General features: G+C 40.2%; 1 protein-coding gene across 2 annotated transcripts in view; it reads right to left on the bottom strand.

The window, feature by feature from the left end:
• LOC124796461 (multicystatin-like) overlaps positions 1-15,730 on the bottom strand; it is a 256,291-nt gene that overhangs the window by 52,523 nt on the left and 188,038 nt on the right. The window lies entirely within an intron of this gene.

Below are 15,730 nucleotides of genomic sequence, written 5' to 3'. Positions count from 1 at the left end.
CATAAATGTTAAAAAGTGTTTAACATGTGAAAAAATTGAAGTATATCATGATAATATGTGTATCGCAGGTTTTGTTATTGAAAAAGTTTTAGAAGGAAGACATGGTGTGGCCCAAAATTGCGTAACTGAAATCACACATGGAACTAGTACCACATCTTACAAATCGCGAGAGCCAATACAAAGACTTTGCTACTGCAAATCGCGTGCCATGAAGGGCATAATGTGCATAAACTGTAAAACTGTATACCATTTCACATGTGTAAAGGCAGATCCAAAACGAAAACTATAGTGTTGCAAAAGGTGTAATGAATATGCCCTAGACAAAGCACTACAGAAGAGCGACTGCAAGGTCGAAATTACTGCTATGCTGTTAGAAGAAGTACATTCCTTGAAATACAAATATACCAATAACAATCAATGTGAGTATAAAATAAACAGTGATCTTGTAATTGATAATGATACTAGAACCAGCAGTAACAAATATGATATCAACTGCAAAAAATCTAGGAAAACCGCAAAAAGTGGTATAGCATGTGTAAAATGTGAAACAAAATTTCACTTTCGATGTGCAAAGGTGGACTGCACATTGAAAGCAAATGAGAAGTTTAGAAAAACATGGAAGTGTAATATGTGTAGGCCTACCGATATACTAAACAGGGCCGCAAATATCCCGCTAACAAACAGATTTGAAGTGCTCGATGTAGACAGCAACAATGAGACTCTTGAAGCTCAAACAGAACACTCTCAATCATCAAATCCTGCAGTAACTCTTCCTGAAAGCACTACAGCTTCTGAACTTTGACAGGGACATCAAATTCTGTGTGATGCTGCTGTTCTTGTTCTGAAAACCATCTGTCAACATGAATCGCTTTATAGTATTCCAAGAAAGCTTATCATTCTTGCCGATGGTCACAGTCGAGAGATTGCTTCTCGTATAAATGAAGTTGCTGAGACTGTGAAGCCAACAGGATTCATCAAGCCTGGAACATCTCTCTCTCAAATATGTATGTATATACATTCAGAAGAAATCATTAAGTTGTCATCCAAGGATTTCATTGTACTACTTGGTGGCTCTAATGACATGTACCGTAATGAAACATCAGTAGACTGCCAGAAACTAAAGAGGTGTCCTAGGACACACAAATGTAATATATATAAACATTCCACAGAGGTATGACCTACATCAGTTGTCTTGTGTGAACAGAGAGATCAAATTTGCAAATGAACAGCTTTCAAACATATGTAAACGGTTTAAAAATGTAAATGTTCTAGATGTAAGTGGTGTTGGTCAAAGATTCCATACCTCACATGAGCTTCATTTGAACAGTCTTGGGAAAAGGTTTTTAGCATGAAAACTAATTGAAAGAAGCACAGGCAATAGTTTTACTACAAATTCAACAGTAATGACAAAATGTGTTTCATCGCCAACCACAGAAAAGAAAAATAGTGATTTTTTCCCACAGTAACACATTCCAGTAATAGTCAACACTCCAATAAGACCTTTTTAGGCAGAACAGAAGAGAGCACAGTGTAAATGTTGTACATTTTTATAATTTAACTTGTGTGAAAGCTAACATTAAGGAACCAGTTAAAAATACAATTGATACGCTATATTGTTTAAAAATATTTCATCAGAGTATAAGAAGTCTTTTGATTAAAAAAGAAGAGCTGCTGCTTTTTCTGCAAGAAACAGCTGACACAGATGGAATTATTCCTGATGTGCTCTGCTTAACTGAACATCACTTGGAAGCCACAGAAATTAATCAGCTACATTTAAATAGTTATAAAATTGGTTCATCCTACTGTCAGAACAACTTAAGACAAGGCAGAGTGGCAATTTACACACACAATACTATTAAGTCACAACTTATAGATGTATCTAAATCCTGTACTGAACAGCACTTTGAATGTTGTGCAGTCAAATTAGAGCTCAAAACACAGTTCCTGATCATAATAACAGTTTACAGGGCACCTATGGGAAACATTCAAAAATTTCTCTCTCAGCTAGAAACAGTTCTTACTGAACTTTATAGAAACAATAGTAATGCCATCACATGTGGTGACTTTAACATAAACTTACTCACAAAAAATAACAACCAGAAACTATTAGAATCACTACTGTTAACCTTCAATCTGCTCCACATGATCTCATTCCCAACAAGAGTAAATTGGCATAGCAAGACCCTGATTGATAATCTGTTCCTAGATCCCACAAATTACAATCAAGTGATGACATGGACTGTAACAAATGGTCTGTCTGATCACGATGGTCAAATGACAACCCTAAAACTTGCCAGCAGAAAAACAGCACATGGCCATTGTAACCAAGTCAAACATGTTAGAACAATAAATGCCAAATCTACTTGCCTGTTCAGGCATAGTTTATGCCATGAACAATGGGAGGAAGTATACCAGGCTGACACAGTGAATGAGAAGTTCAACTCTTCCCTCAACTTACTCCCTAAACATTTTGAAGCTTCTTTCTCCCAAAAACAGATTAAAATCATACCAGCCTGTAGTAAAAGGAAAGAGTGGCTAACTACTGGCATAAAAATATCATGTAACAAAAAGAGATATCTGTATGTACAACAGAGGACTAGTACAGACCCAGCAGTAATGTTACATTAGAAGAAATACTGTAAAATTCTAACAAGTCTAATCAAGAACGCCAAACAGTTGCACTAAGAAAAAAAAATTAGCAACTCAAAAAATAAAATAAAAACCATATGGCACATCATGAAAAGTGAGACAAATAGGGACATAAAATCTGACAATAATAAACACAAAGTTGCAGCCTCAGAGTTCAAAAAATTTTTTCTTACTATAGCTGAAAAAACAGTGAACCATAATAAACAGTCTCACAAAGAAGCTATTGAACTACTTAACCACATTCAAATAACTTCTAAAGTAGCACTTCATTTCAGAAGTGTTGTTGTTGTTGTTGTTGTTGTTGTGGTCTTCAGTCCTGAGACTGGTTTGATGCAGCTCTCCATGCTACTCTATCCTGTGCAAGATTTTTTCATCTCCCAGTACCTACTGCAACCTACATCCTTCTGAATCTGCTTAGTGTATTCATCTCTTGGTCTCCCTCTACGATTTTTACCCTCCACGCTGCCCTCCAATACTAAATTGGTGATCCCTTGATGCCTCAGAACATGTCCTACCAACCGATCCCTTCTTCTGGTCAAGTTGTGCCACAAACTTCTCTTCTCCCCAATCCTATTCAATACTTCCTCATTAGTTATGTGATCTACCCATCTAATCTTCAGCATTCTTCTGTAGCACCACATTTCGAAAGCTTCTATTCTCTTCTTGTCCAAACTATTTATCGTCCATGTTTCACTTCCATACATGGCTACACTCCATACGAATGCTTTCAGAAATGACTTCCTGACACTTAAATCAATACTGGATGTTAACAAATTTCTCTTCTTCAGAAACGCTTTCCTTGCCATTGCCAGCCTACATTTTATATCCTCTCTACTTCGACCATCATCAGTTATTTTGCTACCCAAATTGCAAAACTCCTTTACTACTTTAAGTGCCTCATTTCCTAATCTAATTCCCTCAGCATCACCCGACTTAATTAGACTACATTCCATTATCCTTGTTTTGCTTTTGTTGATGTTCATCTTATATCCTCCTTTCAAGACACTGTCCATTCCATTCAACTGCTCTTGCAAGTCCTTTGCTGTCTCTGATAGAATTACAATGTCATCGGCGAACCTCAAAGTTTTTATTTCTTCTCCATGGACTTTATAACCTACTCTGAATTTTTCTTTTGTTTCCTTTACTGCTTGCTCAATATACAGATTGAATAACATCGGGGATAGGCTACAACTCTGTCTCACTCCCTTCCCAACCACTGCTTCCGTTTCATGCCCCTCGACTCTTATAACTGCCATCTGGTTTCTGTTCAAATTGTAAATAGCCTTTTGCTCCCTGTATTTTCCCCCTGCCGCCTTTAGAATTTGAAAGAGAGTATTCCAGTCAACATTGTCAAAAGCTTTCTCTAAGTCTACAAATGCTAGAAACGTAGGTTTGCCTTTCCTTAATCTTTCTTCTAAGATAAGTCGTAAGGTCAGTATTGCCTCACGTGTTCCAGTGTTTCTCCCCGAGGTTGGCTTCTACTAGTTTTTCCATTCGTCTGTAAAGAATTCGTGTTAGTATTTTGCAGCTGTGACTTATTAAGCTGATAGTTCGGTAATTTTCACATCTGTCAACACCTGCTTTCTTTGGGATTGGAATTATTATATTCTTCTTGAAGTCTGAGGGTATTTCGCCTGTTTCATACATCTTGCTCACCAGATGGTAGAGTTTTGTCAGGACTGGCTCTCCCACGGCCGTCAGTAGTTCTAATGGAATATTGTCTACTCCGGGGACCTTGTTTCGACTCAGGTCTTTCAGTGCTCTGTCAAACTCTTCACGCAGTATCATATCTCCCATTTCATCTTCATCTACATCCTCTTCCATTTCCATAATACTGTCCTCAAGTACATCGCCCTTGTATAGACCCTCTACATACTCCTTCCACCTTTCTGCTTTCCCTTCTTTGCTTAGAACTGGGTTTCATCTGAGCTCTTGATATTCATACAAGTCGTTCTCTTATCTCCAAAGGTCTCTTTAATTTTCCTGTAGGCGGTATCTATCTTACCCCTAGTGAGATAGGCCTCTACATCCTTACATTTGTCCTCTAGCCATCCCTGCTTAGCCATTTTGCACTTCCTGTCGATCTCATTTTTGAGACATTTGTATTCCTTTTTGCCTGTTTCACTTACTGCATTTTTATATTTTCTCCTTTCATCAATTAAATTCAATATTTCTTCTGTTACCCCAGGATTTCTACTAGCCCTCGTCTTTTTACCTACTTGATCCTCTGCTGCCTTCACTACTTCATCCCTCAAAGCTACCCATTCTTCTTCTACTGTATTTATTTCCCCCATTCCTGTCAATTGCTCCCTTATGCTCTCCCTGAATCTCTGTACAACCTCTGGTTCTTTTAGTTTATCCAGGTCCCATCTCCTTAAATTCCCACCTTTTTGCAGTTTCTTCAGTTTTAATCTACAGGTCATAACCAGTAGATTGTGGTCAGAGTCCACATCTGCCCCTGGAAATGTCTTACAATTTAAAACCTGGTTCCTAAATCTCTGTCTTACCATTATATAATCTATCTGAAACCTTTTAGTATCTCCAGGGTTCTTCCATGTATACAACCTTCTTTCATGATTCTTAAACCAAGTGTTAGTTATGGTTATGTTGTGCTCTGTGCAAAATTTGACCAGGCGGCTTCCTCTTTCATTTCTGTCCCCCAATCCATATTCACCTACTATGTTTCCTTCTCTCCCTTTTCCTACACTCGAATTCCAGTCACCGATGACTATTAAATTTTCGTCTCCCTTCACAATCTGAATAATTTCTTTTATTTCATCATACATTTCTTCAATTTCTTCGTCATCTGCAGAGCTAGTTGGCATATAAACTTGTACTACTGTAGTAGGCATGGGCTTCGTATCTATCTTGGCCACAATAATGCGTTCACTATACTGTTTGTAGTAGCTTACCCGCATTCCTATTTTCCTATTCATTATTAAACCTACTCCTGCATTACCCCTATTTGATTTTGTGTTTATAACCCTGTAGTCACCTGACCAGAAGTCTTGTTCCTCCTGCCACCGAACTTCACTAATTCCCACTATATCTAACTTCAACCTATCCATTTCCCTTTTTAAATTTTCTAACCTACCTGCCCGATTAAGGGATCTGACATTCCACGCTCCGATCCGTAGAACGCCAGTTTTCTTTCTCCTGATAACGACATCCTCTTGAGTAGTCCCCGCCCGGAGATCCGAATGGGGGACTATTTTACCTCCGGAATATTTTACCCAAGAGGACGCCATCATCATGTAATCATACAGTAAAGCTGCATGCCCTCGGGAAAAATTACGGCTGTAGTTTCCCCTTGCTTTCAGCCGTTCGCAGTACCAGCACAGCAAGGCCGTTTTGGTTATTGTTACAAGGCCAGATCAGTCAATCATCCAGACTGTTGCCCTTGCAACTACTGAAAAGGCTGCTGCCCCTCTTCAGGAACCACACGTTTGTCTGGCCTCTCAACAGATACCCCTCCGTTGTGGTTGCACCTATGGTACGGCTATCTGTATCGCTGAGGCACGCAAGCCTCCCCACCAACGGCAAGGTCCATGGTTCATGGGGGGTGATTTCAGAAGTACAACCCCTAAAGAAATTGAAAAAAAAAACCATAAAATTACTCAAAAACTCAGATTCCTGTGGATACGATGGCATATCAAGTAGGATTTTAAAACCATGTGCAGACTTAATCAGTTATATATTGTGCTATTTGTGCAACCAATCTACGGAAACTGGTGTGTTCCCAGATAGATTAAAACATGCAGTAGTTTTGCCAATCCACAAAAATGGGGCAAGGGATGAAATAACCAACCATCGGCCAATCTCTCTGCTGCCAGTGTTCTCAAAGGTATTTTAGAGGAAAGTGTCTGATAGGATTTATAGCCACACTAAACAAAATGGCTTACTGGCTCCTACACAGTTCGGCTTTTGTAAGGGCTCCTCCACAGACAGAGCTATATTTAACCTAACAGATGACATTTTAGGTGAATTAAATTACAAAAGGTATCCAATGGGGATATTCTGTGACGTTGCCAAGGCATTTGATTGTGTAGATCACAACACACTCTTAAAAAAGCTTCCACATTATAGTCACACTAAACAAAATGGCTTACTGGCTCCTACACAGTTCAGCTTTCGTAAGGGCTCCTCCACAGACAGAGCTATATTTAACCTAACAGATGAAATTTTAGGTGAATTAATTACAAAAGGTATCCAATGGCGATATTCTGTGACGTTGCCAAGACATTTGATTGTGTAGATCACAACACACTCTTAAAAAAGCTTCCACATTATGGCATTAAAGAGAAATCTTTGACTTGGATAGAATCATACTTACAAACAGGAAGCAAAGGGTTGTCTTAAGGGGGACAGGTACAGCATTAAAACCAGACTGGGGAAATATAAAGTATGGGGTCCTGCAGGGCTTGAGTCCTGGGCCACTAATTTTCCTGATCTACATTAATGATCTATCAATCACAATTAATAACAGAGCAAAAATCGTAATGTTTGCCGACAATACAACTAGCCTCGTAGAAGGACCCAATTCCACAATGCAGGATACAGCCATGACAGTCTCTACTCAAGTACAGAAATGGTTCACTGTGAATAGCCTAACCTTAAATCTTTCAAAAACCAATATGATACAGTTACTGACAAAAAATAAAAAAAAAAATTCCTGAAATACATGTTAACAATCACAAAATTAATGAAACCACACATACAAAATTCCTGGGTATTCAGATAGACATAGTCACCTAAGCTGGAAAGAACAAATTGATCAGCTGGTCAAGAAACTTAGCTCATCGTGCTTTGCACCAAGAGCTCTCCATCAGTTAGTGGACAGAGAAATAATGTTATTGTCATATTTTGCATATTTCCATTCTATTCTCTCCTATGGCATAAACTTCTGGGGAAATGCTGCAGGTGTTGAAAAAGTATTCAGAATACAAAAACGAGCAGTGAGGCTAATATGTGGGGTCCCTAATGGGGCATCTTTCAGAGGACTCTTCAAATCTCTCAGGATACTTACCATCACAGGTCAGTATATATATACCGTACTCACTGATGTTATTTGTAGCCAACAACAGGGAATTGTTTCAGAAAAATTGTGACATCCACAACCGTGACACAAGACGGGTGAAAAATTTTCACCAAGGCTCTGCAACTCTCACTAAAGTACATAGGGGAGTTACTGAGTCAGGTATAAATGTCTTCGATAAGCTCCCTATCAATATAAAAAAAGGAAATAAATAATATACAGGTTTTCAAAAGGAAGATAAAATTATTCCTCATCAAACAAACTTTCTATAAAATGAATGAATACTTAGAGTTATAGGGTGTAAGAATGGGGAAATTGCCTAACAAAAGCACTCCCTTAAAGATAAAGTGTGATACTGTTACTTGTAGTTTAACTGAAATTATGGTGATGAAATGTAAATTTATCTGTGATATTAGGAGAAAATGTGAACTCCCATGTATCCCACACTCTTGAGTATTCACTTAAACCTCTTCTTAAGGAATGCAGTTAAAATTTCTATTCAGTCCAAACCATGACCATGAAGCAAATTTACCTGCTTATATATGCCAATAGCATAAAAATATGCACTATCACTTATTATACTATTTTAAACAGCCACTTAAACTGTTTCTGGCATAATGCAATCTTTAATACTGCATGCAAGTAATTGTTCTTGTTAAATAAACAAATGTCTGTGCAATGTAATGGATAAATGTTCATGTACTACTGTAATCGTATCAATTGACTTGTCCTATATTACTTGTTCGCTGGTTGTATAATATGTAATCAACAGGACCAAATAAATAAATAAAAATAAATAAATAAACAGTGTTGACCCTCTGACATCCAAGTAGTGACAAAGGATATAATACCACCAAAAGCAGTGCTTTAGAACTTTTTTCATAGTCCCGTTGTCCACACAAGTGTAAAAATCCATACCAAGCCTCCTGGGCTCTATCTCAGTCACCAATGATTAGCCTTACAGCACTTTTGTCTTTCTCCTGGACATCCAGTGTCCACATGTGAGCCAGCTGTCTTGCTTCTTTGGTGCTGGTGATTATGTACGAGAGTTGCCCAGAAAGTAATGCAGTGCACATTTTTTCTTCAGTAACTCTTTATTGAACATAATGAGAAGTACACACACAAAAGACTGGTGTTTTATCTACACACACTATTTTTTCACATAATCTTTATCCCATTTTAAGGTCTTCCTCCAGCACAAAACATGGGCGTGCATGCCTGTTGGTACTAATCCTTGTCCTGATGGTGGAGCCAGTGATTCACAGTGTAAATCACGTCCTCATCACACTCAAAATGCCAAGTCATAATGCGTCTGTCCTCATGAATGACAACATCAGCTTGCTGCAACACGTCAGGAGTGACAGCCGTGGATGGTCTCCCCGACCACTGCAAATCGTAGAGGTTCATCATGCCCAGTAACTAACTGTACTTCTGTTGACAGCAGATTCTCCATAGACTTTCCACAAGTGTTTGTGAATATTGTGTTTCTTTCTCTGTAGTAAGAAATTCAGTGACGGCATGTTGCTTGTAACATACATCACCTACAATATTTTGAAACTGTCCTGCAGCTACGCTATCTGTTGGGTGTGACGGAAACTTGGCATGCACACTAAGGAGATTTCAAATAATACATATGTAACATTTCATATTCGTAGCATTGTTTTTGGCTGATAAAAAAAATGCAGTTCATTATTTTCTGGGCAACACTCGTATTTCGTGTAGAGGTCCTGAGTATCATCTGACTGAACAAAGTATTTATTATTGACTAGACCTCATGACAGTGAAGCAGAAAGAACAGTGTAAAGTGTACAGTGTCTTGGTTCACTGTGCTGTATGTGAATGTTGTGACAGGCATTACAGTACCCCATTCTCTCCATTTTACATTAATGTACAGGGCTATTACAAATGATTGAAGCAATTTCATAAATTCACTGTAGCTCCATTCATTGACATATGGTCACGACACACTACAGATACGTAGAAAAACTCATAAAGTTTCGTTCGGCTGAAGCTGCACTTCAGGTTTCTGCCGCCAGAGCGCTCGAGAGCACAGTGAGACACAATGGCGACAGGAGCCGAGAAAGCGTATGTTGTGCTTGAAATACACTCACATCAGTCAGTCATAACAGTGCAACGACACTTCAGGATGAAGTTCAACAAAGATCCACCAACTGCTAACTCCATTCGGCGAGGGTATGCCCAGTTTAAAGCTTCTGGATGCCTCTGTAAGGGGAAATCAACGGGTTGGCCTGCAGTGAGCGAAGAAACGGTTGAACGCGTGCGGGCAAGTTTCACGCGTAGCCCGCGGAAGTCGACGAATGAAGCAAGCAGTGAGCTAAATGTACCAAAGGCAGTTTGGAAAAATCTTACGGAAAAGGCTAAAGCAGGAGCCTTACCGTTTACAATTGCTACAAGCCCTGACACCCGATGACAAAGTCAGATGCTTTGAATTTTCGGCGCGGTTGCAACAGCTCATGGAAGAGGATGCGTTCAGTGCGAAACTTGTTTTCAGTGATGAAGCAACATTTTTTCTTAATGGTGAAGTGAACAGACACAATGTGCGAATCTGGGTGGTAGAGAATCCTCAAGCATTCGTGCAGCAAATTCGCAATTCACCAAAAGTTAACGTGTTTTGTGCAATCTCACAGTTTAAAGTTTACGGCCCCTTTTTCTACTGCGAAAAAAACATTACAGGACACGTGTATCTGTACATGCTGGAATATTGGCGCATGTCACAACTGGAGACCAACAGCGCTGACTTCATCTTTCAACAGGATGGTGCTCCACCGCACTTCCATCATGATGTTCGGCATTTCTTGAACAGGAGATTAGAAAACCGATGGATCAGTCCTGGTGGAGATCATGATCAGCAATTCATGTCATGGCCTCCACACTCTCCCGACTTAACCCCATGTGATTTCTTTCTGTGGGGTTATGTGAAAGATTCAGTGTTTAAACCTCCTCTACCAAGAAATGTGCCAGAACTGCGAGCTCACATCAACGATGCTTTCGAACTCATTGATGGGGACATGCTGCGCCGAGTGTGGGAGGAACTTGATTATCGGCTTGACGTCTGCCGAATCACTAAAGGGGCACATATCAAACATTTGCGAATGCCTAAAAAAACTTTTTGAGTTTTTTTATGTGTGTGCAAAGCATTGTGAAAATATTTCAAATAATAAAGTTATTGTAGAGCTGTGAAATCGCTTCAAACATTTGTAATAACCCTGTATATTGACAGCATATCTGCCAATGTTTTATTAAAGTGTTGTGTGGGATCACTAATCTGTGGATGGTAGAAAGTCATCATTCTGTTTGTGATGTCAGAACATGGAATTATCTTTGGTACTACGAGGTGCATTCAAGTTCTAAGGCCTCCGATTTTTTTTCTCCGGACTGGAAAGAGATAGAAACATGGGCATTGTTTTAAAATGAGGCCGCATTCATTGTCAATACGTCCCAGAGATGGCAGCACCATATGGCAGATGGAATTTTACCACCAGCGGCGAGAATGAGAACTGTTTTAAATACTTAAAATGGCGATGTTTTCCTTACTTGAACAGCGTGCAATCATTTGTTTCCTGAATATGCGTGGTGTGAAACCAATTGAAATTCATCGACAGTTGAAGGAGACATATGGTGATGGAGTTATGGATGTGTCGAAAGTGCGTTCGTGGGTGCAACAGTTTAATGAAGGCAGAACATCGTGTGACAACAAACCGAAAAAACCTCGGGCTCGTCCAAGCCGGTCTGACGACATGTATCGAGAAAGTGGAGAGAATTGTTTTGGGGGATTGCCGAATGACTGTTGAACAGATTGCATCCACAGTTGGCATTTCTGTGGGTTCTGTGCACACAATCCTGCATGACGACTTGAAAATGCAAAAAGTGTCATCCAGGTGGGTGCCACGAATGCTGACGGACGACCACATGGCTGCCCCTGTGGCATGTTGCCAAGCAATGTTGACGCGCAACGACAGCATGAATGGGACTTTCTTTTCATCGGTTGTGATAATGGATGAGACGTGGATGCCATTTTTCCATCCAGAAACAAAGCGACAGTCAGCCCAATGGAAGCACACAGATTCACCGCCACCATAAAAAATTTGGGTAACCGCCAGTGCAGAAAAAAAGATGGTGTACATGTTCTGGGACAGCGAGGGCGTAATCCTTACCCATTGCATTCCAAAGGGCACTACGGTAACAGGTGCATCCTATGAAAATGTTTTGAAGAACAAATTCCTTCCTGCACTGCAACAAAAACATCCGGGAGGGGCAGCGCGTGTGCTGTTTCACCAAGACAATGCACCCACACATTGAGCTAAAGTTACGCAACGGTTTCGTCGTGATAACAACTTTGAAGTGATTCCTCATGCTCCCTACTCACCTGACCTGGCTCCTAGTGACTTTTGCCTTTTTCCAACAATGAAAGACACTGTCCATGGCCGCACATTCACCAGCCATGCTGCTATTGCCTCAGCGATTTTCCAGTGGTCAAAACAGACTCCTAAAGAAGCCTTTGCCGCTGCCATGGAATCATGGTGTCAGCGTTGTGAAAAATGTGTACGTCTGCAGGGCGATTACGTCGAGAAGTAACGCCAGTTTCGTCGACTTCGGGTAAGTAGTTAATTAGAAAAAAAATCGGAGGCCTTAGAACTTGAATGAACTTCATAGTCTCGACTCGAAAATCTTTTCAGATGAGACATCATCACACAGGGTGATTTGTGCGTCTAAAAGATGTCTTCTACAAGGGACTCCAAAATTTATGGAGCTGCAGCAGTTGGCACTTTTGGTGACTGCATAGCAAGTGAGGTAGTCAGTGCAGACTATTATCCATCAATTTCTGTTTGTTGAGTTTGAGAACCTTCATTAGAGATCGATATCGATTCCTATACAGCACAATGGCACTGCTACAGTTTGGACTGGTACCAGATGCCCCAGAGGTAACTGCAGCATGTCCTTTTATTATTGGCATCCCTTACAGTGTCTCACAGCATAACGGGCCTGTCAAGACATGGACAGTGATTCATGCATCTGTTTCTATCTCAGGGTGTATACGTGGACAAGGAAAAAAATTCCAGGATTTTTCCCGGATTTCCTGATTAAAAATACACTTCCTCCCAGGTGAAAATACAAATTTTCCTTGTTAAGTGACAGTATACTCTTCCCTGGCACTGTAAAACTCATCAGTCCTTTGAATGTTTATGACTTTATATACTGATGTAGAATATCCTGGCACTTTAGAAAACAAATCTCATGGGGGAAGGGGGGGGGGGGGGGGGGGGGGGGGGACACGTCACATTTTGAAAGACCTTTGATGTGCAGCAACATGTACGCTGCATATTTTCATATTACAAAGGTATAAAATTGAATTCCACCAAACTCCACATGTCACTTTCCAAAGCCTTGAAATCGAGATTGCAATGCACTTTTGTAAGCCAGTCACAGCTCATGTCACGTGATCTCACCAGCTGATGACAACATAGGACACGTGATGTAGTCAGTCAATAGCAAGATCACTCTTAAGTAGTTCGAATACACAAATAAGAAAAGTTAATGGTTTAAATTAATATACATAGCATTCACATATAATATTGGTCTTTAAGATAGATAAGCTGGAAGAAGAGCTAAGCTCCCACATATAATGTTGATCTTTTTTACATGTGTTACACTTTAAGATACATCACACAAAAGTGCCAGTAAGATTTTTAATAACAACATAAATTTCTGATCTTCTGGGCTCGAAATTCTTCTAAATGGTCATCCTCAAAGAGTTGATTTTTAAATGAGCGTCAAATGCTTTGTGATTTAAGAAATTCATCGTACATTCTTGCACCTAGTTCATCTTGCATAAAAGGAAATTTACTTTGAAAATAATGCTTTTCAAACCACCATTCGCAATATTTTCTCATGACCTGTTAGAAATTAGTTTGTTTCAACAGTTGCCAGAGAGTGCCAGATAACAGGCCTCAGAATTTTGCTAACCATTCTGAAATGCATAATTCGGCTTAAAGTGAACATTTGTATGTCCAGATTCAGATGTAAATTTTCTTGAGTACCAGTATTGTATTATCTCATGTTTGGTTCTTTATTATAGCATAATGCCATACGAGGTAGAAGATGGAAAACGTGCCTCTCTAATTTTACATTTGTGGTCTCCTCGGAGGCATAAGTAGGGGGAAACAATATATTCGATACCTCATCCACAAACGCACCCTCTCGAAACCTGGACAGCAAGCTACACCGCGATGCAGAGCGCCTCTCTTGCAGAGTCTGCCACTTGAGTTTGCTAAACATCTCAGTAAAGCTATCACACTTACCAAATAACCCTGTGACGAAACGCGCCGCTCTTCTTTGGATCTTCTCTATCTTCTCCGTCAACCTGATCTGGTACGGATCCCACACTGATGAGCAATACTCAAGTACAGGTTGAACGAGTGTTTTGTAAGCTACCTCCTTTGTTTATGGACTACATTTTCTAAGGACTCTTCCAATGAATCTCAACCTGGTACCCGCCTTACCAACAATTAATTTTATATTATCATTCCACTTCAAATCGTTCCGCACGCACATTCCCAGATACTTTACAGAAGTAACTGCCAGCAGTGTTTGTTCCGCTATCATACAATAAAGGATCCTTCTTTCTACGTATTCACAATACATTACATTTGTCTATGTTAAGGGTCAGTTGCCACTCCCTGCACCAAGTGCCTATCCACTGCAGATCTTCCTGCATTTCACTACAATTTTCTAATGCTGCAACTTCTCTGTATAATACAGCATCATCTGTGAAAAGCCGTGTGGAACTTCTGACACTATCTGCTAGGTCATGCACAGCACCTTCCTCCAGAAGCAGCAGAACCCAGCCTTTGTATGGGGTTTTCCTTGCTAATAGACAATGCTCAGCAACCAAGGTGGGTGAGATGGCTGACCACCCCGGATCCTTGCCCCAGGAATGAGAACTGCTGGCCACAGCTATGACTGACACTACTGCAACTAAGCCGCCACTAGTGTGGCAGTGCCGACCAATGCGGTTGTGGCCCACAGTGCCACCAGTGACACTGACACTGACATCACTGCCCTCAGCATGCCAACATCAAGAAGACCCCCATGCCTCCATCAACACCGCAGGTTGCAGTTGCAAATCACAACCTGGCAAGTGATGCTTTTTTTGACGAGCTGTTGTTGCAGATGTGATGCAGGCTATGTTGGACCAGTTGCTGGCAGTAATTACAACTCAAAGCACTGGAACTGTGAGCACAATTACAGGAGTTACATGTACGAAGTGCAGAATTGTGCACCTTTTTCAGTGCTTCTGCAGAAGCATGGTGATGTGCTAGACCAGGTCTGAGTTGAAAATAAGGTAGCATGGAATAAGATGGAGGAAAAGCCCTGTTCATAGGTGTTAGGTTTAAAGGGGTTGATGAGCAAGTAGTAAATGTCACTTGTGAAATTGAAGAGTGAAAAAATTAAGCTTGAAGTGCTGAGTAGATGGGTAGGAGAGTCCAGTACAGTCATTTATGTTCACAGAAAAATGTTCAGTACTCTGGCATTCTAGTTTGAGTCAGCAGAGGAAAAATTGGGAGAATTTTAAACAAAGATTGTGGACAAGGTTGCCATGTAATACATGGTATTTCAGTTAGAATCTAAAATAGGTGATAAGATTGCCAGTGCAGTGCCTGTCCAGCAAATTTCTGGGTCTGGGATGGGACAGCTGTTGTCTCCAAAAGTGCAGGGGAGGGGAACATTATGAGTGGCTGCTCTGAGTATGCACATCACAGAGAATGGCAGGCTGTCAGAAGGATTATCTAAAACTTCTACGAAGAGAGCCACTACTGTTCTGGTTTGAGCTAGCATTTTGAATTAGATGAAAAAAGAATTACCCCACTTGCTTGGAAGCTACACTCACCTGTTTGTGCAACAGACAATTCCTTACATTTCCCCTAACTGGGAGTGTTTTAGTGGAATGAATTCGAAAGTTCATCCCATGCACCTCTCCAAAAGTTACCAAGATTGGCACAAGTCTGGTAAAATCAGTCAACAGCA

This window comes from Schistocerca piceifrons, chromosome 4, assembly GCF_021461385.2.
Source record: "Schistocerca piceifrons isolate TAMUIC-IGC-003096 chromosome 4, iqSchPice1.1, whole genome shotgun sequence".
Taxonomy (NCBI): Eukaryota; Metazoa; Arthropoda; class Insecta; order Orthoptera; family Acrididae; genus Schistocerca; species Schistocerca piceifrons.
Note: the sequence above shows the minus strand (reverse complement) of the source record. Positions and strands in the feature narration are given on the sequence as shown.